The sequence below is a fragment of the Syngnathus typhle genome, unplaced genomic scaffold, assembly GCF_033458585.1.
Source record: "Syngnathus typhle isolate RoL2023-S1 ecotype Sweden unplaced genomic scaffold, RoL_Styp_1.0 HiC_scaffold_75, whole genome shotgun sequence".
NCBI lineage: Eukaryota > Metazoa > Chordata > Actinopteri > Syngnathiformes > Syngnathidae > Syngnathus > Syngnathus typhle.
The window spans coordinates 223964-250851 of NW_026871981.1; positions in this window are offsets into that span (position 1 = coordinate 223964).

Genomic DNA, 26888 nt, shown 5'->3' on the forward strand with positions numbered 1-26888 from the left:
TAAAATAGGTTGATATATAGACCTAAAATAGACGATTTATAGACCAGAAATAGACGTCTAAAATAGGTTGATTTTTAGATCTAAAATAGGTTGATATATAGACCTAAAATAGACGCCTAAATTAGGTTGATTTATAGACCCTTAGGTTGATTTATAGACCTAAAGTAGACGTTTAAAATAGGTTTATTTATAGATCTAAAATAGGTTGATTTATAGACCAGAAATAGACGTCTAAAATAGGTTGATTTTTTTAGATCTAAAATAGGTTGATAAATAGACCTAAAATAGACGCCTAGATTAGGTTGATTTATAGACCCTTAGGTTGATTTATAGACCTAACGTAGACGTTTAAAATAGGTTTATTTATAGATCTATAATAGGTTGATTTATAGACCAGAAATAGACGTCTAAAATAGGTTGATTTTTAGATCTAAAATAGGTTGATATATAGACCTAAAATAGACGCCTAAATTAGGTTGATTTATAGACCCTTAGGTTGATTTATAGACCTAAAGTAGACGTTTAAAATGGGTTTATTTATAGAGCTAAAATAGACCAGAAGTAGACGTCTAAAATAGGTTGATATATAGACCTAAAATAGACACCTAAATTAGGTTGATTTATAGACTCTTAGGTTGATTTATAGACCTAAAGTAGACGTTTAAAATAGGTTTATTTATAGATCTAAAATAGGTTGATTTATAGACCAGAAATAGACGTCTAAAATAGGTTGATTTTTTAGATCTAAAATAGGTTGATATATAGACCTAAAATAGACGCCTAGATTAGGTTGATTTATAGACCCTTAGGTTGATTTATAGACCTAACGTAGACGTTTAAAATAGGTTTATTTATAGATCTAAAATAGACCAGAAATAGACGTCTAAAATAGGTTGATTTTTAGATCTAAAATAGGTTGATATATAGACCTAAAATAGACGCCTAAATTAGGTTGATTTAGAGACCCTTAGGTTGATTTATAGACCTAAAGTAGACGTTTAAAATAGATCTAAAATAGGTTGATTTATAGACCAGAAATAGACGTCCAAAATAGGTTGATTTTTAGATCTAAAATAGGTTGATATATAGACCGAAAATAGACACCTAAATTAGGTTGATTTATAGACTCTTAGGTTGATTTATAGACCTAAAGTAGACGTTTAAAATAGGTTTATTTATAGATCTAAAATAGGTTGATTTATAGACCAGAAATAGACGTCTAAAATAGGTTGATTTTTTAGATCTAAAATAGGTTGATATATAGACCTAAAATAGACGCCTAGATTAGGTTGATTTATAGACCCTTAGGTTGATTTATAGACCTAACGTAGACGTTTAAAATAGGTTTATTTATAGATCTAAAATAGGTTGATTTTTCGATCTAAAATAGGTTGATATATAGACTTAAAATAGACGCCTAAATTAGGTTGATTTATAGACTCTTAGGTTGATTTATAGACCTAAAGTAGACGTTTAAAATAGGTTTAATTATAGATCTCAAATAGACCAGAAATAGACGTCTAAAATAGGTTGATTTTTAGATCTAAAATAGGTGTATATATAGACCTAAAATAAACGATTTATAGACCAGAAATAGACGTCTAAAATAGGTTAATTTTTAGATCTAAAATAGGTTGATATATAGACCTAAAATAGACGCCTAAATTAGGTTGATTTATAGACCCTTAGGTTGATTTATAGACCTAAAGTAGACGTTTAAAATAGGTTTATTTTTAGATCTAAAATAGGTTGATATATAGACCTAAAATAGACGATTTATAGACCAGAAATAGACGTCTAAAATAGGTTGATTTTTAGATCTAAATTAGGTTGATATATAGACCTAAAATAGACGCCTAAATTAGGTTGATTTATAGACCCTTAGGTTGATCTATAGACCTAAAGTAGACGTTTAAAATAGGTTTATTTATAGATCTAAAATGGACCAGAAATAGACGTCTAAAATAGGTTGATTTTTAGATCTAAAATAGGTTGATATATAGACCTAAAATAGACGCCTAAATTAGGTTGATTTATAGACCCTTAGGTTGATTTATAGACCTACAGTAGACGTTTAAAATAGATCTAAAATAGGTTGATTTATAGACCAGAAATAGACGTCTAAAAAAGGTTGATTTTTAAACAAAAAATAGACGTCTAAAATAGGTTGATTTTTAAACCAAAAATAGACGTCTAAAATAGGTTGATTTTTAAACCGAAAATAGACGTCTAAAATAGGTTGATTTTTAAACCAGAAATAGACGTCTAAAAAAGGTTGATTTTTAAACCAAAAATAGACGTCTAAAATAGGTTGATTTTTAAACCAGAAATAGACGTCTAGAATAGATTGATTTTTAGATCTAAAATAGGTTGATATATAGACCTAAAATAGACACCTAAATTAGGTTGATTTATAAACCCTTAGGTTGATTTATAGACCTAAAGTAGACGTTCAAAATAGGTTTATTTATAGATCTAAAATAGGTTGATTTATAGACCAGAAATAGACGTCTAAAATAGGTTGATTTTTTAGATCTAAAATAGGTTGATATATAGACCTAAAATAGACGCCTAGATTAGGTTGATTATAGACCCTTAGGTTGATTTATAGACCTAACGTAGACGTTTAAAATAGGTTTATTTATAGATCTAAAATAGGTTGATTTATAGACCAGAAATAGACGTCTAAAATAGGTTGATTTTTAGATCTAAAATAGGTTGATATATAGACCTAAAATAGACGCCTAAATTAGGTTGATTGATAGACCCTTAGGTTGATTTATAGACCTAAAGTAGTCGTTTAAAATAGGTTTATTTATAGATCTAAAATAGACCAGAAATAGACGTCTAAAATAGGTTGATTTTTAGATCTAAAATAGGTTGATATATAGACCTAAAATAGACGCCTAAATTAGGTTGATTTATAGACCCTTAGGTTGATTTATAGACCTAAAGTAGACGTTTAAAATAGATCTAAAATAGGTTGATTTATAGACCAGAAATAGACGTCTAAAATAGGTTGATTTTTAGATCTAAAATAGGTTGATATATAGACCTAAAATAGACGCCTAAATTAGGTTGATTTATAGACCCTTAGGTTGATTTATAGACCTAAAGTAGACGTTTAAAATAGGTTTAATTATAGATCTAAAATAGACCAGAAATAGACGTCTAAAATAGGTTGATTTTTAGATCTAAAATAGGTTGATATATAGACCTAAAATAGACGATTTATAGACCAGAAATAGACGTCTAAAATAGGTTGATTTTTAGATCTAAAATAGGTTGATATATAGACCTAAAATAGACTCCTAAATTAGGTTGATTTATAGACCCTTAGGTTGATTTATAGACCTAAAGTAGACGTTTAAAATAGGTTCATTTTTAGATCTAAAATAGGTTGATATATAGACCTAAAATAGACGATTTATAGACCAGAAATAGACGTCTAAAATAGGTTGATTTTTAGATCTAAATTAGGTTGATATATAGACCTAAAATAGACGCCTAAATTAGGTTGATTTATAGACCCTTAGGTTGATTTATAGACCTAAAGTAGACGTTTAAAATAGGTTTATTTATAGATCTAAAATAGACCAGAAATAGACGTCTAAAATAGGTTGATTTTTAGATCTAAAATAGGTTGATATATAGACCTAAAATAGACGCCTAAATTAGGTTGATTTATAGACCCTTAGGTTGATTTATAGACCTACAGTAGACGTTTAAAATAGATCTAAAATAGGTTGATTTATAGACCAGAAATAGACGTCTAAAAAAGGTTGATTTTTCAACAAAAAATAGACGTCTAAAATAGGTTGATTTTTAAACCAAAAATAGACGTCCAAAATAGGTTGATTTTTAAACCGAAAATAGACGTCTAAAATAGGTTGATTTTTAAACTAAAAATAGACGTCTAAAAAAGGTTGATTTTTAAACCAAAAATAGACGTCTAAAATAGGTTGATTTTTAAACCAGAAATAGACGTCTAGAATAGATTGATTTTTAGATCTAAAATAGGTTGATATATAGACCTAAAATAGACACCTAAATTAGGTTGATTTATAAACCCTTAGGTTGATTTATAGACCTAAAGTAGACGTTCAAAATAGGTTTATTTATAGATCTAAAATAGGTTGATTTATAGACCAGAAATAGACGTCTAAAATAGGTTGATTTTTTAGATCTAAAATAGGTTGATATATAGACCTAAAATAGACGCCTAGATTAGGTTGATTTATAGACCCTTAGGTTGATTTATAGACCTAACTTAGACGTTTAAAATAGGTTTATTTATAGATCTAAAATAGGTTGATTTATAGACCAGAAATAGACGTCTAAAATAGGTTGATTTTTAGATCTAAAATAGGTTGATATATAGACCTAAAATAGACGCCTAAATTAGGTTGATTGATAGACCCTTAGGTTGATTTATAGACCTAAATTAGTCGTTTAAAATAGGTTTATTTATAGATCTAAAATAGACCAGAAATAGACGTCTAAAATAGGTTGATTTTTAGATCTAAAATAGGTTGATATATAGACCTAAAATAGACGCCTAAATTAGGTTGATTTATAGACCCTTAGGTTGATTTATAGACCTAAAGTAGACGTTTAAAATAGATCTAAAATAGGTTGATTTATAGACCAGAAATAGACGTCTAAAATAGGTTGATTTTTAGATCTAAAATAGGTTGATATATAGACCTAAAATAGACGCCTAAATTAGGTTGATTTATAGACCCTTAGGTTGATTTATAGACCTAAAGTAGACGTTTAAAATAGGTTTAATTATAGATCTAAAATAGACCAGAAATAGACGTCTAAAATAGGTTGATTTTTAGATCTAAAATAGGTTGATATATAGACCTAAAATAGACGATTTATAGACCAGAAATAGACGCCTAAAATAGGTTGATTTTTAGATCTAAAATAGGTTGATATATAGACCTAAAATAGACTCCTAAATTAGGTTGATTTATAGACCCTTAGGTTGATTTATAGACCTAAAGTAGACGTTTAAAATAGATCTAAAATAGGTTGATTTATAGACCAGAAATAGACGTCTAAAATAGGTTGATTTTTAGATCTAAAATAGGTTGATATATAGACCTAAAATAGACGCCTAAATTAGGTTGATTTATAGACCCTTAGGTTGATTTATAGACCTAAAGTAGACGTTTAAAATAGGTTTATTTATAGATCTAAAATAGGTTGATTTATAGACCAGAAATAGACGTCTAAAATAGGTTGATTTTTTAGATCTAAAATAGGTTGATATATAGACCTAAAATAGACGCCTAGATTAGGTTGATTTATAGACCCTTAGGTTGATTTATAGACCTAACGTAGACGTTTAAAATAGGTTTATTTATAGATCTAAAATAGGTTGATTTATAGACCAGAAATAGACGTCTAAAATGGGTTGATTTTTCGATCTAAAATAGGTTGATATATAGACTTAAAATAGACGCCTAAATTAGGTTGATTTATAGACTCTTAGGTTGATTTATAGACCTAAAGTAGACGTTTAAAATAGGTTTAATTATAGATCTCAAATAGACCAGAAATAGACGTCTAAAATAGGTTGATTTTTAGATCTAAAATAGGTGTATATATAGACCTAAAATAAACGATTTATAGACCAGAAATAGACGTCTAAAATAGGTTGATTTTTAGATCTAAAATAGGTTGATATATAGACCTAAAATAGACGCCTAAATTAGGTTGATTTATAGACCCTTAGGTTGATTTATAGACCTAAAGTAGACGTTTAAAATAGGTTTATTTTTAGATCTAAAATAGGTTGATATATAGACCTAAAATAGACGATTTATAGACCAGAAATAGACGTCTAAAATAGGTTGATTTTTAGATCTAAATTAGGTTGATATATAGACCTAAAATAGACGCCTAAATTAGGTTGATTTATAGACCCTTAGGTTGATTTATAGACCTAAAGTAGACGTTTAAAATAGGTTTATTTATAGATCTAAAATAGACCAGAAATAGACGTCTAAAATAGGTTGATTTTTAGATCTAAAATAGGTTGATATATAGACCTAAAATAGACGCCTAAATTAGGTTGATTTATAGACCCTTAGGTTGATTTATAGACCTAAAGTAGACGTTTAAAATAGGTTTAATTATAGATCTAAAATAGACCAGAAATAGACGTCTAAAATAGGTTGATTTTTAGATCTAAAATAGGTTGATATATAGACCTAAAATAGACGATTTATAGACCAGAAATAGACGTCTAAAATAGGTTGATTTTTAGATCTAAAATAGGTTGATATATAGACCTAAAATAGACTCCTAAATTAGGTTGATTTATAGACCCTTAGGTTGATTTATAGACCTAAAGTAGACGTTTAAAATAGGTTCATTTTTAGATCTAAAATAGGTTGATATATAGACCTAAAATAGACGATTTATAGACCAGAAATAGACGTCTAAAATAGGTTGATTTTTAGATCTAAATTAGGTTGATATATAGACCTAAAATAGACGCCTAAATTAGGTTGATTTATAGACCCTTAGGTTGATTTATAGACCTAAAGTAGACGTTTAAAATAGGTTTATTTATAGATCTAAAATAGACCAGAAATAGACGTCTAAAATAGGTTGATTTTTAGATCTAAAATAGGTTGATATATAGACCTAAAATAGACGCCTAAATTAGGTTGATTTATAGACCCTTAGGTTGATTTATAGACCTACAGTAGACGTTTAAAATAGATCTAAAATAGGTTGATTTATAGACCAGAAATAGACGTCTAAAAAAGGTTGATTTTTAAACAAAAAATAGACGTCTAAAATAGGTTGATTTTTAAACCAAAAATAGACGTCTAAAATAGGTTGATTTTTAAACCGAAAATAGACATCTAAAATAGGTTGATTTTTAAACCAAAAATAGACGTCTAAAATAGGTTGATCTTTAAACCAGAAATAGACACCTAAATTAGGTTGATTTATAGACCCTTAGGTTGATTTATAGACCTAAAGTAGACGTTCAAAATAGGTTTATTTATAGATCTAAAATAGGTTGATTTATAGACCAGAAATAGACGTCTAAAATAGGTTGATTTTTTAGATCTAAAATAGGTTGATATATAGACCTAAAATAGACGCCTAGATTAGGTTGATTTATAGACCCTTAGGTTGATTTATAGACCTAACGTAGACGTTTAAAATAGGTTTATTTATAGATCTAAAATAGGTTGATTTATAGACCAGAAATAGACGTCTAAAATAGGTTGATTTTTAGATCTAAAATAGGTTGATATATAGACCTAAAATAGACGCCTAAATTAGGTTGATTTATAGACTCTTAGGTTGATTTATAGACCTAAAGTAGACGTTTAAAATAGGTTTATTTATAGATCTAAAATAGACCAGAAATAGACGTCTAAAATAGGTTGATTTTTAGATCTAAAATAGGTTGATATATAGACCTAAAATAGACGTCTAAATTAGGTTGATTTATAGACCCTTAGGTTGATTTATAGACCTAAAGTAGACGTTTAAAATAGATCTAAAATAGGTTGATATATAGACCTAAAATAGACGCCTAAATTAGGTTGATTTATAGACCCTTAGGTTGATTTATAGACCTAAAGTAGACGTTTAAAATAGGTTTATTTTTAGATCTAAAATAGGTTGATATATAGACCTAAAATAGACGATTTATAGACCAGAAATAGACGTCTAAAATAGGTTGATTTTTAGATCTAAATTAGGTTGATATATAGACCTAAAATAGACGCCTAAATTAGGTTGATTTATAGACCCTTAGGTTGATCTATAGACCTAAAGTAGACGTTTAAAATAGGTTTATTTATAGATCTAAAATAGACCAGAAATAGACGTCTAAAATAGGTTGATTTTTAGATCTAAAATAGGTTGATATATAGACCTAAAATAGACGCCTAAATTAGGTTGATTTATAGACCCTTAGGTTGATTTATAGACCTACAGTAGACGTTTAAAATAGATCTAAAATAGGTTGATTTATAGACCAGAAATAGACGTCTAAAAAAGGTTGATTTTTCAACAAAAAATAGACGTCTAAAATAGGTTGATTTTTAAACCAAAAATAGACGTCCAAAATAGGTTGATTTTTAAACCGAAAATAGACGTCTAAAATAGGTTGATTTTTAAACTAAAAATAGACGTCTAAAAAAGGTTGATTTTTAAACCAAAAATAGACGTCTAAAATAGGTTGATTTTTAAACCAGAAATAGACGTCTAGAATAGATTGATTTTTAGATCTAAAATAGGTTGATATATAGACCTAAAATAGACACCTAAATTAGGTTGATTTATAAACCCTTAGGTTGATTTATAGACCTAAAGTAGACGTTCAAAATAGGTTTATTTATAGATCTAAAATAGGTTGATTTATAGACCAGAAATAGACGTCTAAAATAGGTTGATTTTTTAGATCTAAAATAGGTTGATATATAGACCTAAAATAGACGCCTAGATTAGGTTGATTTATAGACCCTTAGGTTGATTTATAGACCTAACTTAGACGTTTAAAATAGGTTTATTTATAGATCTAAAATAGGTTGATTTATAGACCAGAAATAGACGTCTAAAATAGGTTGATTTTTAGATCTAAAATAGGTTGATATATAGACCTAAAATAGACGCCTAAATTAGGTTGATTGATAGACCCTTAGGTTGATTTATAGACCTAAATTAGTCGTTTAAAATAGGTTTATTTATAGATCTAAAATAGACCAGAAATAGACGTCTAAAATAGGTTGATTTTTAGATCTAAAATAGGTTGATATATAGACCTAAAATAGACGCCTAAATTAGGTTGATTTATAGACCCTTAGGTTGATTTATAGACCTAAAGTAGACGTTTAAAATAGATCTAAAATAGGTTGATTTATAGACCAGAAATAGACGTCTAAAATAGGTTGATTTTTAGATCTAAAATAGGTTGATATATAGACCTAAAATAGACGCCTAAATTAGGTTGATTTATAGACCCTTAGGTTGATTTATAGACCTAAAGTAGACGTTTAAAATAGGTTTAATTATAGATCTAAAATAGACCAGAAATAGACGTCTAAAATAGGTTGATTTTTAGATCTAAAATAGGTTGATATATAGACCTAAAATAGACGATTTATAGACCAGAAATAGACGCCTAAAATAGGTTGATTTTTAGATCTAAAATAGGTTGATATATAGACCTAAAATAGACTCCTAAATTAGGTTGATTTATAGACCCTTAGGTTGATTTATAGACCTAAAGTAGACGTTTAAAATAGATCTAAAATAGGTTGATTTATAGACCAGAAATAGACGTCTAAAATAGGTTGATTTTTAGATCTAAAATAGGTTGATATATAGACCTAAAATAGACGCCTAAATTAGGTTGATTTATAGACCCTTAGGTTGATTTATAGACCTAAAGTAGACGTTTAAAATAGGTTTATTTATAGATCTAAAATAGGTTGATTTATAGACCAGAAATAGACGTCTAAAATAGGTTGATTTTTTAGATCTAAAATAGGTTGATATATAGACCTAAAATAGACGCCTAGATTAGGTTGATTTATAGACCCTTAGGTTGATTTATAGACCTAACGTAGACGTTTAAAATAGGTTTATTTATAGATCTAAAATAGGTTGATTTATAGACCAGAAATAGACGTCTAAAATGGGTTGATTTTTCGATCTAAAATAGGTTGATATATAGACTTAAAATAGACGCCTAAATTAGGTTGATTTATAGACTCTTAGGTTGATTTATAGACCTAAAGTAGACGTTTAAAATAGGTTTAATTATAGATCTCAAATAGACCAGAAATAGACGTCTAAAATAGGTTGATTTTTAGATCTAAAATAGGTGTATATATAGACCTAAAATAAACGATTTATAGACCAGAAATAGACGTCTAAAATAGGTTGATTTTTAGATCTAAAATAGGTTGATATATAGACCTAAAATAGACGCCTAAATTAGGTTGATTTATAGACCCTTAGGTTGATTTATAGACCTAAAGTAGACGTTTAAAATAGGTTTATTTTTAGATCTAAAATAGGTTGATATATAGACCTAAAATAGACGATTTATAGACCAGAAATAGACGTCTAAAATAGGTTGATTTTTAGATCTAAATTAGGTTGATATATAGACCTAAAATAGACGCCTAAATTAGGTTGATTTATAGACCCTTAGGTTGATTTATAGACCTAAAGTAGACGTTTAAAATAGGTTTATTTATAGATCTAAAATAGACCAGAAATAGACGTCTAAAATAGGTTGATTTTTAGATCTAAAATAGGTTGATATATAGACCTAAAATAGACGCCTAAATTAGGTTGATTTATAGACCCTTAGGTTGATTTATAGACCTACAGTAGACGTTTAAAATAGATCTAAAATAGGTTGATTCATAGACCAGAAATAGACGTCTAAAAAAGGTTGATTTTTAAACAAAAAATAGACGTCTAAAATAGGTTGATTTTTAAACCAAAAATAGACGTCTAAAATAGGTTGATTTTTAAACCGAAAATAGACGTCTAAAATAGGTTGATTTTTAAACCAAAAATAGACGTCTAAAATAGGTCAATTTTTAAACCAGAAATAGACGTCTAGAATAGATTGATTTTTAGATCTAAAATAGGTTGATATATAGACCTAAAATAGACACCTAAATTAGGTTGATTTATAGACCCTTAGGTTGATTTATAGACCTAAAGTAGACGTTCAAAATAGGTTTATTTATAGATCTAAAATAGGTTGATTTATAGACCAGAAATAGACGTCTAAAATAGGTTGATTTTTTAGATCTAAAATAGGTTGATATATAGACCTAAAATAGACGCCTAGATTAGGTTGATTTATAGACCCTTAGGTTGATTTATAGACCTAACGTAGACGTTTAAAATAGGTTTATTTATAGATCTAAAATAGGTTTATTTATAGACCAGAAATAGACGTCTAAAATAGGTTGATTTTTAGATCTAAAATAGGTTGATATATAGACCTAAAATAGACGCCTAAATTAGGTTGATTTATAGACCCTTAGGTTGATTTATAGACCTAAAGTAGACGTTTAAAATAGGTTTATTTATAGATCTAAAATAGACCAGAAATAGACGTCTAAAATAGGTTGATTTTTAGATCTAAAATAGGTTGATATATAGACCTAAAATAGACGATTTATAGACCAGAAATAGACGTCTAAAATAGGTTGATTTTTAGATCTAAAATAGGTTGATATATAGACCTAAAATAGACTCCTAAATTAGGTTGATTTATAGACCCTTAGGTTGATTTATAGACCTAAAGTAGACGTTTAAAATAGATCTAAAATAGGTTGATATATAGACCTAAAATAGACACCTAAATTAGGTTGATTTATAGACTCTTAGGTTGATTTATAGACCTAAAGTAGACGTTTAAAATTGGTTTATTTATAGATCTAAAATAGGTTGATTTATAGACCAGAAATAGACGTCTAAAATAGGTTGATTTTTTAGATCTAAAATTGGTTGATATATAGACCTAAAATAGACGCCTAGATTAGGTTGATTTATAGACCCTTAGGTTGATTTATAGACCTAACATAGACGTTTAAAATAGGTTTATTTATAGATCTAAAATAGGTTGATTTATAGACCAGAAATAGACGTCTAAAATAGGTTGATTTTTCGATCTAAAATAGGTTGATATATAGACTTAAAATAGACGCCTAAATTAGGTTGATTTATAGACTCTTAGGTTGATTTATAGACCTAAAGTAGACCTTTAAAATAGGTTTAATTATAGATCTCAAATAGACCAGAAATAGACGTCTAAAATAGGTTGATTTTTAGATCTAAAATAGGTTGATATATAGACCTAAAATAAACGATTTATAGACCAGAAATAGACGTCTAAAATAGGTTGATTTTTAGATCTAAAATAGGTTGATATATAGACCTAAAATAGACGCCTAAATTAGGTTTATTTATAGACCCTTAGGTTGATTTATAGACCTAAAGTAGACGTTTAAAATAGGTTTATTTTTAGATCTAAAATAGGTTGATATATAGACCTAAAATAGACGATTTATAGACCAGAAATAGACGTCTAAAATAGGTTGATTTTTAGATCTAAATTAGGTTGATATATAGACCTAAAATAGACGCCTAAATTAGGTTGATTTATAGACCCTTAGGTTGATTTATAGACCTAAAGTAGACGTTTAAAATAGGTTTATTTATAGATCTAAAATAGACCAGAAATAGACGTCTAAAATAGGTTGATTTTTAGATCTAAAAAAGGTTGATATATAGACCTAAAATAGACGCCTAAATTAGGTTGATTTATAGACCCTTAGGTTGATTTATAGACCTACAGTAGACGTTTAAAATAGATCTAAAATAGGTTGATTTATAGACCAGAAATAGACGTCTAAAATAGGTTGATTTTTTGATCTAAAATAGGTTGATATATAGACCTAAAATAGACGCCTAAATTAGGTTGATTTATAGACCCTTAGGTTGATTTATAGACCTAAAGTAGACGTTTAAAATGGGTTTATTTATAGATCTAAAATAGACCAGAAGTAGACGTCTAAAATAGGTTGATTTTTAGATCTAAAATAGGTTGATATATAGACCTAAAATAGACACCTAAATTAGGTTGATTTATAGACCCTTAGGTTGATTTATAGACCTAAAGTAGACGTTTAAAATAGGTTTAATTATAGATCTAAAATAGACCAGAAATAGACGTCTAAAATAGGTTGATTTTTAGATCTAAAATAGGTTGATATATAGACCTAAAATAGACGATTTATAGACCAGAAATAGACGTCTAAAATAGGTTGATTTTTAGATCTAAAATAGGTTGATATATAGACCTAAAATAGACTCCTAAATTAGGTTGATTTATAGACCCTTAGGTTGATTTATAGACCTAAAGTAGACGTTTAAAATAGATCTAAAATAGGTTGATTTATAGACCAGAAATAGACGTCTAAAATAGGTTGATTTTTAGATCTAAAATAGGTTGATATATAGACCTAAAATAGACACCTAAATTAGGTTGATTTATAGACTCTTAGGTTGATTTATAGACCTAAGGTAGACGTTTAAAATAGGTTTATTTATAGATCTAAAATAGGTTGATTTATAGACCAGAAATAGACGTCTAAAATAGGTTGATTTTTTAGATCTAAAATAGGTTGATATATAGACCTAAAATAGACGCCTAGATTAGGTTGATTTATAGACCCTTAGGTTGATATATAGACCTAACGTAGACGTTTAAAATAGGTTTATTTATAGATCTAAAATAGGTTGATTTATAGACCAGAAATAGACGTCTAAAATAGGTTGATTTTTCGATCTAAAATAGGTTGATATATAGACTTAAAATAGACGCCTAAATTAGGTTGATTTATAGACTCTTAGGTTGATTTATAGACCTAAAGTAGATGTTTAAAATAGGTTTAATTATAGAGCTCAAATAGACCAGAAATAGACGTCTAAAATAGGTTGATTTTTAGATCTAAAATAGGTTGATATATAGACCTAAAATAAACGATTTATAGACCAGAAATAGACGTCTAAAATAGGTTGATTTTTAGATCTAAAATAGGTTGATATATAGACCTAAAATAGACGCCTAAATTAGGTTGATTTATAGACCCTTAGGTTGATTTATAGACCTAAAGTAGACGTTTAAAATAGGTTTATTTTTAGATCTAAAATAGGTTGATATATAGACCTAAAATAGACGATTTATAGACCAGAAATAGACGTCTAAAATAGGTCGATTTTTAGATCTAAATTAGGTTGATATATAGACCTAAAATAGACGATTTATAGACCAGAAATAAACGTCTAAAATAGGTTGATTTTTTAGATCTAAAATAGGTTGATATATAGACCTAAAATAGACGCCTAGATTAGGTTGATTTATAGACCCTTAGGTTGATTTATAGACCTAACGTAGACGTTTAAAATAGGTTTATTTATAGATCTAAAATAGGTTGATTTATAGACCAGAAATAGACGTCTAAAATAGGTTGATTTTTAGATCTAAAATAGGTTGATATATAGACCTAAAATAGACACCTAAATTAGGTTGATTTATAGACTCTTAGGTTGATTTATAGACCTAAAGTAGACGTTTAAAATAGGTTTATTTATAGATCTAAAATAGACCAGAAATAGACGTCTAAAATAGGTTGATTTTTAGATCTAAAATAGGTTGATATATAGACCTAAAATAGACGCCTAAATTAGGTTGATTTATAGACCCTTAGGTTGATTTATAGACCTACAGTAGACGTTTAAAATAGATCTAAAATAGGTTGATTTATAGACCAGAAATAGACGTCTAAAAAAGGTTACTTTTTAAACAAAAAATAGACGTCTAAAATAGGTTGATTTTTAGATCTAAAATAGGTTGATATATAGACCTAAAATAGACACCTAAATTAGGTTGATTTATAGACTCTTAGGTTGATTTATAGACCTAAAGTAGACGTTTAAAATAGGTTTATTTATAGATCTAAAATAGGTTGATTTATAGACCAGAAATAGACGTCTAAAATAGGTTGATTTTTTAGATCTAAAATAGGTTGATATATAGACCTAAAATAGACGCCTAGATTAGGTTGATTTATAGACCCTTAGGTTGATTTATAGACCTAACGTAGATGTTTAAAATAGGTTTATTTATAGATCTAAAATAGGTTGATTTATAGACCAGAAATAGACGTCTAAAATAGGTTGATTTTTCGATCTAAAATAGGTTGATATATAGACTTAAAATAGACGCCTAAATTAGGTTGATTTATAGACTCTTAGGTTGATTTATAGACCTAAAGTAGACGTTTAAAATAGGTTTAATTCTAGATCTCAAATAGACCAGAAATAGACGTCTAAAAGGTTGATTTTTAGATCTAAAATAGGTGTATATATAGACCTAAAATAAACGATTTATAGACCAGAAATAGACGTCTAAAATAGGTTGATTTTTAGATCTAAAATAGGTTGATATATAGACCTAAAATAGACGCCTAAATTAGGTTGATTTATAGACCCTTAGGTTGATTTATAGACCTAAAGTAGACGTTTAAAATAGGTTTATTTTTAGATCTAAAATAGGTTGATATATAGACCTAAAATAGACGATTTAAAGACCAGAAATAGACGTCTAAAATAGGTTGATTTTTAGATCTAAATTAGGTTGATATATAGACCTAAAATAGACGCCTAAATTAGGTTGATTTATAGACCCTTAGGTTGATTTATAGACCTAAAGTAGACGTTTAAAATAGATCTAAAATAGGTTGATTTATAGACCAGAAATAGACGTCTAAAATAGGTTGATTTTTAGATCTAAAATAGGTTGATATATAGACCTAAAATAGACGCCTAAATTAGGTTGATTTATAGACCCTTAGGTTGATTTATAGACCTAAAGTAGACGTTTAAAATAGGTTTAATTATAGATCTAAAATAGACCAGAAATAGACGTCTAAAATAGGTTGATTTTTAGATCTAAAATAGGTTGATATATAGACCTAAAATAGACGATTTATAGACCAGAAATAGACGTCTAAAATAGGTTGATTTTTAGATCTAAAATAGGTTGATATATAGACCTAAAATAGACTCCTAAATTAGGTTGATTTATAGACCCTTAGGTTGATTTATAGACCTAAAGTAGACGTTTAAAATAGATCTAAAATAGGTTGATATATAGACCTAAAATAGACACCTAAATTAGGTTGATTTATAGACTCTTAGGTTGATTTATAGACCTAAAGTAGACGTTTAAAATTGGTTTATTTATAGATCTAAAATAGGTTGATTTATAGACCAGAAATAGACGTCTAAAATAGGTTGATTTTTTTAGATCTAAAATAGGTTGATATATAGACCTAAAATAGACGCCTAGATTAGGTTGATTTATAGACCCTTAGGTTGATTTATAGACCTAACGTAGACGTTTAAAATAGGTTTATTTATAGATCTAAAATAGGTTGATTTATAGACCAGAAATAGACGTCTAAAATAGGTTGATTTTTAGATCTAAAACAGGTTGATATATAAACCTAAAATAGACGCCTAAATTAGGCTGATTTATAGACCCTTAGGTTGATTTATAGACCTAAAGTAGACGTTTAAAATAGGTTTATTTATAGATCTAAAATAGACCAGAAATAGACGTCTAAAATAGGTTGATTTTTAGATCTAAAATAGGTTGATTATATAGACCTAAAATAGACGCCTAAATTAGGTTGATTTATAGACCCTTAGGTTGATTTATAGACCTAAAGTAGACGTTTAAAATAGATCTAAAATAGGTTGATTTATAGACCAGAAATAGACGTCTAAAATAGGTTGATTTTTAGATCTAAAATAGGTTGATATATAGACCTAAAATAGACGCCTAAATTAGGTTGATTTATAGACCCTTAGGTTGATTTATAGACCTAAAGTAGACGTTTAAAATAGGTTTAATTATAGATCTAAAATAGACCAGAAATAGACGTCTAAAATAGGTTGATTTTTAGATCTAAAATAGGTTGATATATAGACCTAAAATAGACGATTTATAGACCAGAAATAGACGTCTAAAATAGGTTGATTTTTAGATCTAAAATAGGTTGATATATAGACCTAAAATAGACTCCTAAATTAGGTTGATTTATAGACCCTTAGGTTGATTTATAGACCTAAAGTAGACGTTTAAAATTGGTTTATTTATAGATCTAAAATAGGTTGATTTATAGACCAGAAATAGACGTCTAAAATAGGTTGATTTTTTAGATCTAAAATTGGTTGATATATAGACCTAAAATAGACGCCTAGATTAGGTTGATTTATAGACCCTTAGGTTGATTTATAGACCTAACATAGACGTTTAAAATAGGTTTATTTATAGATCTAAAATAGGTTGATTTATAGACCAGAAATAGACGTCTAAAATAGGTTGATTTTTCGATCTAAAATAGGTTGATATATAGACTTAAAATAGACGCCTAAATTAGGTTGATTTATAGACTCTTAGGTTGATTTATAGACCTAAAGTAGACCTTTAAAATAGGTTTAATTATAGATCTCAAATAGACCAGAAATAGACGTCTAAAATAGGTTGATTTTTAGATCTAAAATAGGTTGATATATAGACCTAAAATAAACGATTTATAGACCAGAAATAGACGTCTAAAATAGGTTGATTTTTAGATCTAAAATAGGTTGATATATAGACCTAAAATAGACGCCTAAATTAGGTTGATTTATAGACCCTTAGGTTGATTTATAGACCTAAAGTAGACGTTTAAAATAGGTTTATTTTTAGATCTAAAATAGGTTGATATATAGACCTAAAATAGACGATTTATAGACCAGAAATAGACGTCTAAAATAGGTTGATTTTTAGATCTAAATTAGGTTGATATATAGACCTAAAATAGACGCCTAAATTAGGTTGATTTATAGACCCTTAGGTTGATTTATAGACCTAAAGTAGACGTTTAAAATAGGTTTATTTATAGATCTAAAATAGACCAGAAATAGACGTCTAAAATAGGTTGATTTTTAGATCTAAAAAAGGTTGATATATAGACCTAAAATAGACGCCTAAATTAGGTTGATTTATAGACCCTTAGGTTGATTTATAGACCTACAGTAGACGTTTAAAATAGATCTAAAATAGGTTGATTTATAGACCAGAAATAGACGTCTAAAATAGGTTGATTTTTTGATCTAAAATAGGTTGATATATAGACCTAAAATAGACGCCTAAATTAGGTTGATTTATAGACCCTTAGGTTGATTTATAGACCTAAAGTAGACGTTTAAAATGGGTTTATTTATAGATCTAAAATAGACCAGAAGTAGACGTCTAAAATAGGTTGATTTTTAGATCTAAAATAGGTTGATATATAGACCTAAAATAGACACCTAAATTAGGTTGATTTATAGACTCTTAGGTTGATTTATAGACCTAAAGTAGACGTTTAAAATAGGTTTATTTATAGATCTAAAATAGACCAGAAATAGACGTCTAAAATAGGTTGATTTTTTAGATCTAAAATAGGTTGATATATAGACCTAAAATAGACGATTTATAGACCAGAAATAGACGTCTAAAATAGGTTGATTTATAGACCCTTAGGTTGATTTATAGACCTAAAGTAGACGTTTAAAATAGGTTTATTTTTAGCTCTAAAATAGGTTGATATATAGACCTAAAATAGACGATTTATAGACCAGAAATAGACGTTTAAAATAGGTTGATTTTTAGATCTAAAATAGGTTGATATATAGACCTAAAATAGACGCCTAAATTAGGTTGATTTATAGACCCTTAGGTTGATTTATAGGCCTAAAGTAGACGTTTAAAATAGATCTAAAATAGGTTGATTTATAGACCAGAAATAGACGTCTAAAAAAGGTTGATTTTTAAACCAAAAATAGACGTCTAAAATAGGTTGATTTTTAAACCAAAAATAGACGTCTAAAATAGGTTAATTTTTAAACCAGAAATAGACTTCTAGAATAGATTGATTTTTAGATCTAAAATAGGTTGATATATAGACCTAAAATAGACACCTAAATTAGGTTGATTTATAGACCCTTAGGTTGATTTATAGACCTAAAGTAGACGTTCAAAATAGGTTTATTTATAGATCTAAAATAGGTTGATTTATAGACCAGAAATAGACGTCTAAAATAGGTTGATTTTTTAGATCTAAAATAGGTTGATATATAGACCTAAAATAGACGCCTAGATTAGGTTGATTTATAGACCCTTAGGTTGATTTATAGACCTAACGTAGACGTTTAAAATAGGTTTATTTATAGATCTAAAATAGGTTGATTTATAGACCAGAAATAGACGTCTAAAATAGGTTGATTTTTAGATCTAAAATAGGTTGATATATAGACCTAAAATAGACGCCTAAATTAGGTTGATTTATAGACCCTTAGGTTGATTTATAGACCTAAAGTAGACGTTTAAAATAGGTTTATTTATAGATCTAAAATAGACCAGAAATAGACGTCTAAAATAGGTTGATTTTTAGATCTAAAATAGGTTGATATATAGACCTAAAATAGACGCCTAAATTAGGTTGATTTATAGACCCTTAGGTTGATTTATAGACCTAAAGTAGACGTTTAAAATAGATCTAAAATAGGTTGATTTATAGACCAGAAATAGACGTCTAAAATAGGTTGATTTTTAGATCTAAAATAGGTTGATATATAGACCTAAAATAGACGCCTAAATTAGGTTGATTTATAGACCCTTAGGTTGATTTATAGACCTAAAGTAGACGTTTAAAATAGGTTTAATTATAGATCTAAAATAGACCAGAAATAGACGTCTAAAATAGGTTGATTTTTAGATCTAAAATAGGTTGATATATAGACCTAAAATAGACGATTTATAGACCAGAAATAGACGTCTAAAATAGGTTGATTTTTAGATCTAAAATAGGTTGATATATAGACCTAAAATAGACTCCTAAATTAGGTTGATTTATAGACCCTTAGGTTGATTTATAGACCTAAAGTAGACGTTTAAAATAGATCTAAAATAGGTTGATTTATAGACCAGAAATAGACGTCTAAAATAGGTTGATTTTTAGATCTAAAATAGGTTGATATATAGACCTAAAATAGACACCTAAATTAGCTTGATTTATAGACTCTTAGGTTGATTTATAGACCTAAAGTAGACGTTTAAAATAGGTTTATTTATAGATCTAAAATAGGTTGATTTATAGACCAGAAATAGACGTCTAAAATAGGTTGATTTTTTAGATCTAAAATAGGTTGATATATAGACCTAAAATAGACGCCTAGATTAGGTTGATTTATAGACCCTAAGGTTGATTTATAGACCTAACGTAGACGTTTAAAATAGGTTTATTTATAGATCTAAAATAGGTTGATTTATAGACCAGAAATAGACGTCTAAAATAGGTTGATTTTTCGATCTAAAATAGGTTGACATATAGACTTAAAATAGACGCCTAAATTAGGTTGATTTATAGACTCTTAGGTTGATTTATAGACCTAAAGTAGACGTTTAAAATAGGTTTATTTATAGATCTAAAATAGACCAGAAATAGACGTCTAAAATAGGTTGATTTTTAGATCTAAAATAGGTTGATATATAGACCTAAAATAGACGCCTAAATTAGGTTGATTTATAGACCCTTAGGTTGATTTATAGACCTAAAGTAGACGTTTAAAATAGATCTAAAATAGGTTGATTTATAGACCAGAAATAGACGTCTAAAATAGGTTGATTTTTAGATCTAAAATAGGTTGATATATAGACCTAAAATAGACGCCTAAATTAGGTTGATTTATAGACCCTTAGGTTGATTTATAGACCTAAAGTAGACGTTTAAAATAGGTTTAATTATAGATCTAAAATAGACCAGAAATAGACGTCTAAAATAGGTTGATTTTTAGATCTAAAATAGGTTGATATATAGACCTAAAATAGACGATTTATAGACCAGAAATAGACGTCTAAAATAGGTTGATTTTTAGATCTAAAATAGGTTGATATATAGACCTAAAATAGACTCCTAAATTAGGTTGATTTATAGACCCTTAGGTTGATTTATAGACCTAAAGTAGACGTTTAAAATAGATCTAAAATAGGTTGATATATAGACCTAAAATAGACACCTAAATTAGGTTGATTTATAGACTCTTAGGTTGATTTATAGACCTAAAGTAGACGTTTAAAATTGGTTTATTTATAGATCTAAAATAGGTTGATTTATAGACCAGAAATAGACGTCTAAAATAGGTTGATTTTTTAGATCTAAAATTGGTTGATATATAGACCTAAAATAGACGCCTAGATTAGGTTGATTTATAGACCCTTAGGTTGATTTATAGACCTAACATAGACGTTTAAAATAGGTTTATTTATAGATCTAAAATAGGTTGATTTATAGACCAGAAATAGACGTCTAAAATAGGTTGATTTTTCGATCTAAAATAGGTTGATATATAGACTTAAAATAGACGCCTAAATTAGGTTGATTTATAGACTCTTAGGTTGATTTATAGACCTAAAGTAGACCTTTAAAATAGGTTTAATTATAGATCTCAAATAGACCAGAAATAGACGTCTAAAATAGGTTGATTTTTAGATCTAAAATAGGTTGATATATAGACCTAAAATAAACGATTTATAGACCAGAAATAGACGTCTAAAATAGGTTGATTTTTAGATCTAAAATAGGTTGATATATAGACCTAAAATAGACGCCTAAATTAGGTTTATTTATAGACCCTTAGGTTGATTTATAGACCTAAAGTAGACGTTTAAAATAGGTTTATTTTTAGATCTAAAATAGGTTGATATATAGACCTAAAATAGACGATTTATAGACCAGAAATAGACGTCTAAAATAGGTTGATTTTTAGATCTAAATTAGGTTGATATATAGACCTAAAATAGACGCCTAAATTAGGTTGATTTATAGACCCTTAGGTTGATTTATAGACCTAAAGTAGACGTTTAAAATAGGTTTATTTATAGATCTAAAATAGACCAGAAATAGACGTCTAAAATAGGTTGATTTTTAGATCTAAAAAAGGTTGATATATAGACCTAAAATAGACGCCTAAATTAGGTTGATTTATAGACCCTTAGGTTGATTTATAGACCTACAGTAGACGTTTAAAATAGATCTAAAATAGGTTGATTTATAGACCAGAAATAGACGTCTAAAATAGGTTGATTTTTTGATCTAAAATAGGTTGATATATAGACCTAAAATAGACGCCTAAATTAGGTTGATTTATAGACCCTTAGGTTGATTTATAGACCTAAAGTAGACGTTTAAAATGGGTTTATTTATAGATCTAAAATAGACCAGAAGTAGACGTCTAAAATAGGTTGATTTTTAGATCTAAAATAGGTTGATATATAGACCTAAAATAGACACCTAAATTAGGTTGATTTATAGACTCTTAGGTTGATTTATAGACCTAAAGTAGACGTTTAAAATAGGTTTATTTATAGATCTAAAATAGACCAGAAATAGACGTCTAAAATAGGTTGATTTTTTAGATCTAAAATAGGTTGATATATAGACCTAAAATAGACGATTTATAGACCAGAAATAGACGTCTAAAATAGGTTGATTTATAGACCCTTAGGTTGATTTATAGACCTAAAGTAGACGTTTAAAATAGGTTTATTTTTAGCTCTAAAATAGGTTGATACATAGACCTAAAATAGACGATTTATAGACCAGAAATAGACGTTTAAAATAGGTTGATTTTTAGATCTAAAATAGGTTGATATATAGACCTAAAATAGACGCCTAAATTAGGTTGATTTATAGACCCTTAGGTTGATTTATAGGCCTAAAGTAGACGTTTAAAATAGATCTAAAATAGGTTGATTTATAGACCAGAAATAGACGTCTAAAAAAGGTTGATTTTTAAACCAAAAATAGACGTCTAAAATAGGTTGATTTTTAAACCAAAAATAGACGTCTAAAATAGGTTAATTTTTAAACCAGAAATAGACTTCTAGAATAGATTGATTTTTAGATCTAAAATAGGTTGATATATAGACCTAAAATAGACACCTAAATTAGGTTGATTTATAGACCCTTAGGTTTATTTATAGACCTAAAGTAGACGTTCAAAATAGGTTTATTTATAGATCTAAAATAGGTTGATTTATAGACCAGAAATAGACGTCTAAAATAGGTTGATTTTTTAGATCTAAAATAGGTTGATATATAGACCTAAAATAGACGCCTAGATTAGGTTGATTTATAGACCCTTAGGTTGATTTATAGACCTAACGTAGACGTTTAAAATAGGTTCATTTATAGATCTAAAATAGGTTGATTTATAGACCAGAAATAGACGTCTAAAATAGGTCGATTTTTAGATCTAAAATAGGTTGATATATAGACCTAAAATAGACGCCTAAATTAGGTTGATTTATAGACCCTTAGGTTGATTTATAGACCTAAAGTAGACGTTTAAAATAGGTTTAATTATAGATCTCAAATAGACCAGAAATAGACGTCTAAAATAGGTTGATTTTTAGATCTAAAATAGGTTGATATATAGACCTAAAATAGACGATTTATAGACCAGAAATAAACGTCTAAAATAGGTTGATTTTTTAGATCTAAAATAGGTTGATATATAGAACTAAAATAGACGCCTAGATTAGGTTGATTTATAGACCCTTAGGTTGATTTATAGACCTAACGTAGACGTTTAAAATAGGTTTATTTATAGATCTAAAATAGGTTGATTTATAGACCAGAAATAGACGTCTAAAATAGGTTGATTTTTAGATCTAAAATAGGTTGATATATAGACCTAAAATAGACGCCTAAATTAGGTTGATTTATAGACCCTTAGGTTGATTTATAGACCTAAAGTAGACGTTTAAAATAGGTTTATTTATAGATCTAAAATAGACCAGAAATAGACGTCTAAAATAGGTTGATTTTTAGATCTAAAATAGGTTGATATATAGACCTAAAATAGACGCCTAAATTAGGTTGATTTATAGACCCTTAGGTTGATTTATAGACCTAAAGTAGACGTTTAAAATAGATCTAAAATAGCTTGATTTATAGACCAGAAATAGACGTCTAAAATAGGTTGATTTTTAGATCTAAAATAGGTTGATATATAGACCTAAAATAGACGCCTAAATTAGGTTGATTTATAGACCTAAAGTAGACGTTTAAAATAGGTTTATTTATAGATCTAAAATAGACCAGAAATAGACGTCTAAAATAGGTTGATTTTTAGATCTAAAATAGGTTGATATATAGACCTAAAATAGACGCCTAAATTAGGTTGATTTATAGACCCTTAGGTTGATTTATAGACCTAAAGTAGACGTTTAAAATAGATCTAAAATAGGTTGATTTATAGACCAGAAATAGACGTCTAAAATAGGTTGATTTTTAGATCTAAAATAGGTTGATATATAGACCTAAAATAGACGCCTAAATTAGGTTGATTTATAGACCCTTAGGTTGATTTATAGACCTAAAGTAGACGTTTAAAATAGATCTAAAATAGGTTGATATATAGACCTAAAATAGACGCCTAAATTAGGTTGATTTATAGACCCTTAGGTTGATTTATAGACCTAAAGTAGACGTTTAAAATAGGTTTATTTTTAGATCTAAAATAGGTTGATATATAGACCTAAAATAGACGATTTATAGACCAGAAATAGACGTCTAAAATAGGTTGATTTTTAGATCTAAAATAGGTTGATATATAGACCTAAAATAGACTCCTAAATTAGGTTGATTTATAGACCCTTAGGTTTATTTATAGACCTAAAGTAGACGTTTAAAATAGATCTAAAATAGGTTGATTTATAGACCAGAAATAGACGTCTAAAATAGGTTGATTTTTAGATCTAAAATAGGTTGATATATAGACCTAAAATAGACACCTAAATTAGGTTGATTTATAGACTCTTAGGTTGATTTATAGACCTAAAGTAGACGTTTAAAATAGGTTTATTTATAGATCTAAAATAGGTTGATTTATAGACCAGAAATAGACGTCTAAAATAGGTTGATTTTTTAGATCTAAAATAGGTTGATATATAGACCTAAAATAGACGCCTAGATTAGGTTGATTTATAGACCCTTAGGTTGATTTATAGACCTAACGTAGACGTTTAAAATAGGTTTATTTATAGATCTAAAATAGGTTGATTTATAGACCAGAAATAGACGTCTAAAATAGGTTGATTTTTCGATCTAAAATAGCTTGATATATAGACTTAAAATAGACGCCTAAATTAGGTTGATTTATAGACTCTTAGGTTGATTTATAGACCTAAAGTAGACGTTTAAAATAGGTTTAATTATAGATCTCAAATAGACCAGAAATAGACGTCTAAAATAGGTTGATTTTTAGATCTAAAATAGGTTGATATATAGACCTAAAATAGACGATTTATAGACCAGAAATAGACGTCTAAAATAGGTTGATTTTTAGATCTAAAATAGGTTGATATATAGACCTAAAATAGACTCCTAAATTAGGTTGATTTATAGACCCTTAGGTTGATTTATAGACCTAAAGTAGACGTTTAAAATAGATCTAAAATAGGTTGATTTATAGACCAGAAATAGACGTCTAAAATAGGTTGATTTTTAGATCTAAAATAGGTTGATATATAGACCTAAAATAGACACCTAAATTAGGTTGATTTATAGACTCTTAGGTTGATTTATAGACCTAAAGTAGACGTTTAAAATAGGTTTATTTATAGATCTAAAATAGGTTGATTTATAGACCAGAAATAGACGTCTAAAATAGGTTGATTTTTTAGATCTAAAATAGGTTGATATATAGACCTAAAATAGATGCCTAGATTAGGTTGATTTATAGACCCTTAGGTTGATTTATAGACCTAACGTAGACGTTTAAAATAGGTTTATTTATAGATCTAAAATAGGTTGATTTATAGACCAGAAATAGACGTCTAAAATAGGTTGATTTTTCGATCTAAAATAGGTTGATATATAGACTTAAAATAGACGCCTAAATTAGGTTGATTTATAGACTCTTAGGTTGATTTATAGACCTAAAGTAGACGTTTAAAATAGGTTTAATTATAGATCTCAAATAGACCAGAAATAGACGTCTAAAATAGGTTGATTTTTAGATCTAAAATAGGTTGATATATAGACCTAAAATAAACGATTTATAGACCAGAAATAGACGTCTAAAATAGGTTGATTTTTAGATCTAAAATAGGTTGATATATAGACCTAAAATAGACTCCTAAATTAGGTTGATTTATAGACCCTTAGGTTGATTTATAGACCTAAAGTAGACGTTTAAAATAGATCTAAAATAGGTTGATTTATAGACCAGAAATAGACGTCTAAAATAGGTTTATTTTTTAGATCTAAAATAGGTTGATATATAGACCTAAAATAGACGCCTAGATTAGGTTGATTTATAGACCCTTAGGTTGATTTATAGACCTAACGTAGACGTTTAAAATAGGTTTATTTATAGATCTAAAATAGGTTGATTTATAGACCAGAAATAGACGTCTAAAATAGGTTGATTTTTAGATCTAAAATAGGTTGATATATAGACCTAAAATAGACGCCTAAATTAGGTTGATTTATAGACCCTTAGGTTGATTTATAGACCTAAAGTAGACGTTTAAAATAGGTTTATTTATAGATCTAAAATAGACCAGAAATAGACGTCTAAAATAGGTTGATATATAGACTTAAAATAGACGCCTAAATTAGGTTGATTTATAGACCCTTAGGTTGATTTATAGACCTAAAGTAGACGTTTAAAATAGATCTAAAATAGGTTGATTTATAGACCAGAAATAGACGTCTAAAATAGGTTGATTTTTAGATCTAAAATAGGTTGATATATAGACCTAAAATAGACGCCTAAATTAGGTTGATTTATAGACCCTTAGGTTGATTTATAGACCTAAAGTAGACGTTTAAAATAGGTTTAATTATAGATCTAAAATAGACCAGAAATAGACGTCTTAAATAGGTTGATTTTTAGATCTAAAATAGGTTGATATATAGACCTAAAATAGACGATTTATAGACCAGAAATAGACGTCTAAAATAGGTTGATTTTTAGATCTAAAATAGGTTGATATATAGACCTAAAATAGACTCCTAAATTAGGTTGATTTATAGACCCTTAGGTTGATTTATAGACCTAAAGTAGACGTTTAAAATAGGTTTATTTTTAGATCTAAAATAGGTTGATATATAGACCTAAAATAGACGCCTAGATTAGGTTGATTTATAGACCCTTAGGTTGATTTATAGACCTAACGTAGATGTTTAAAATAGGTTTATTTA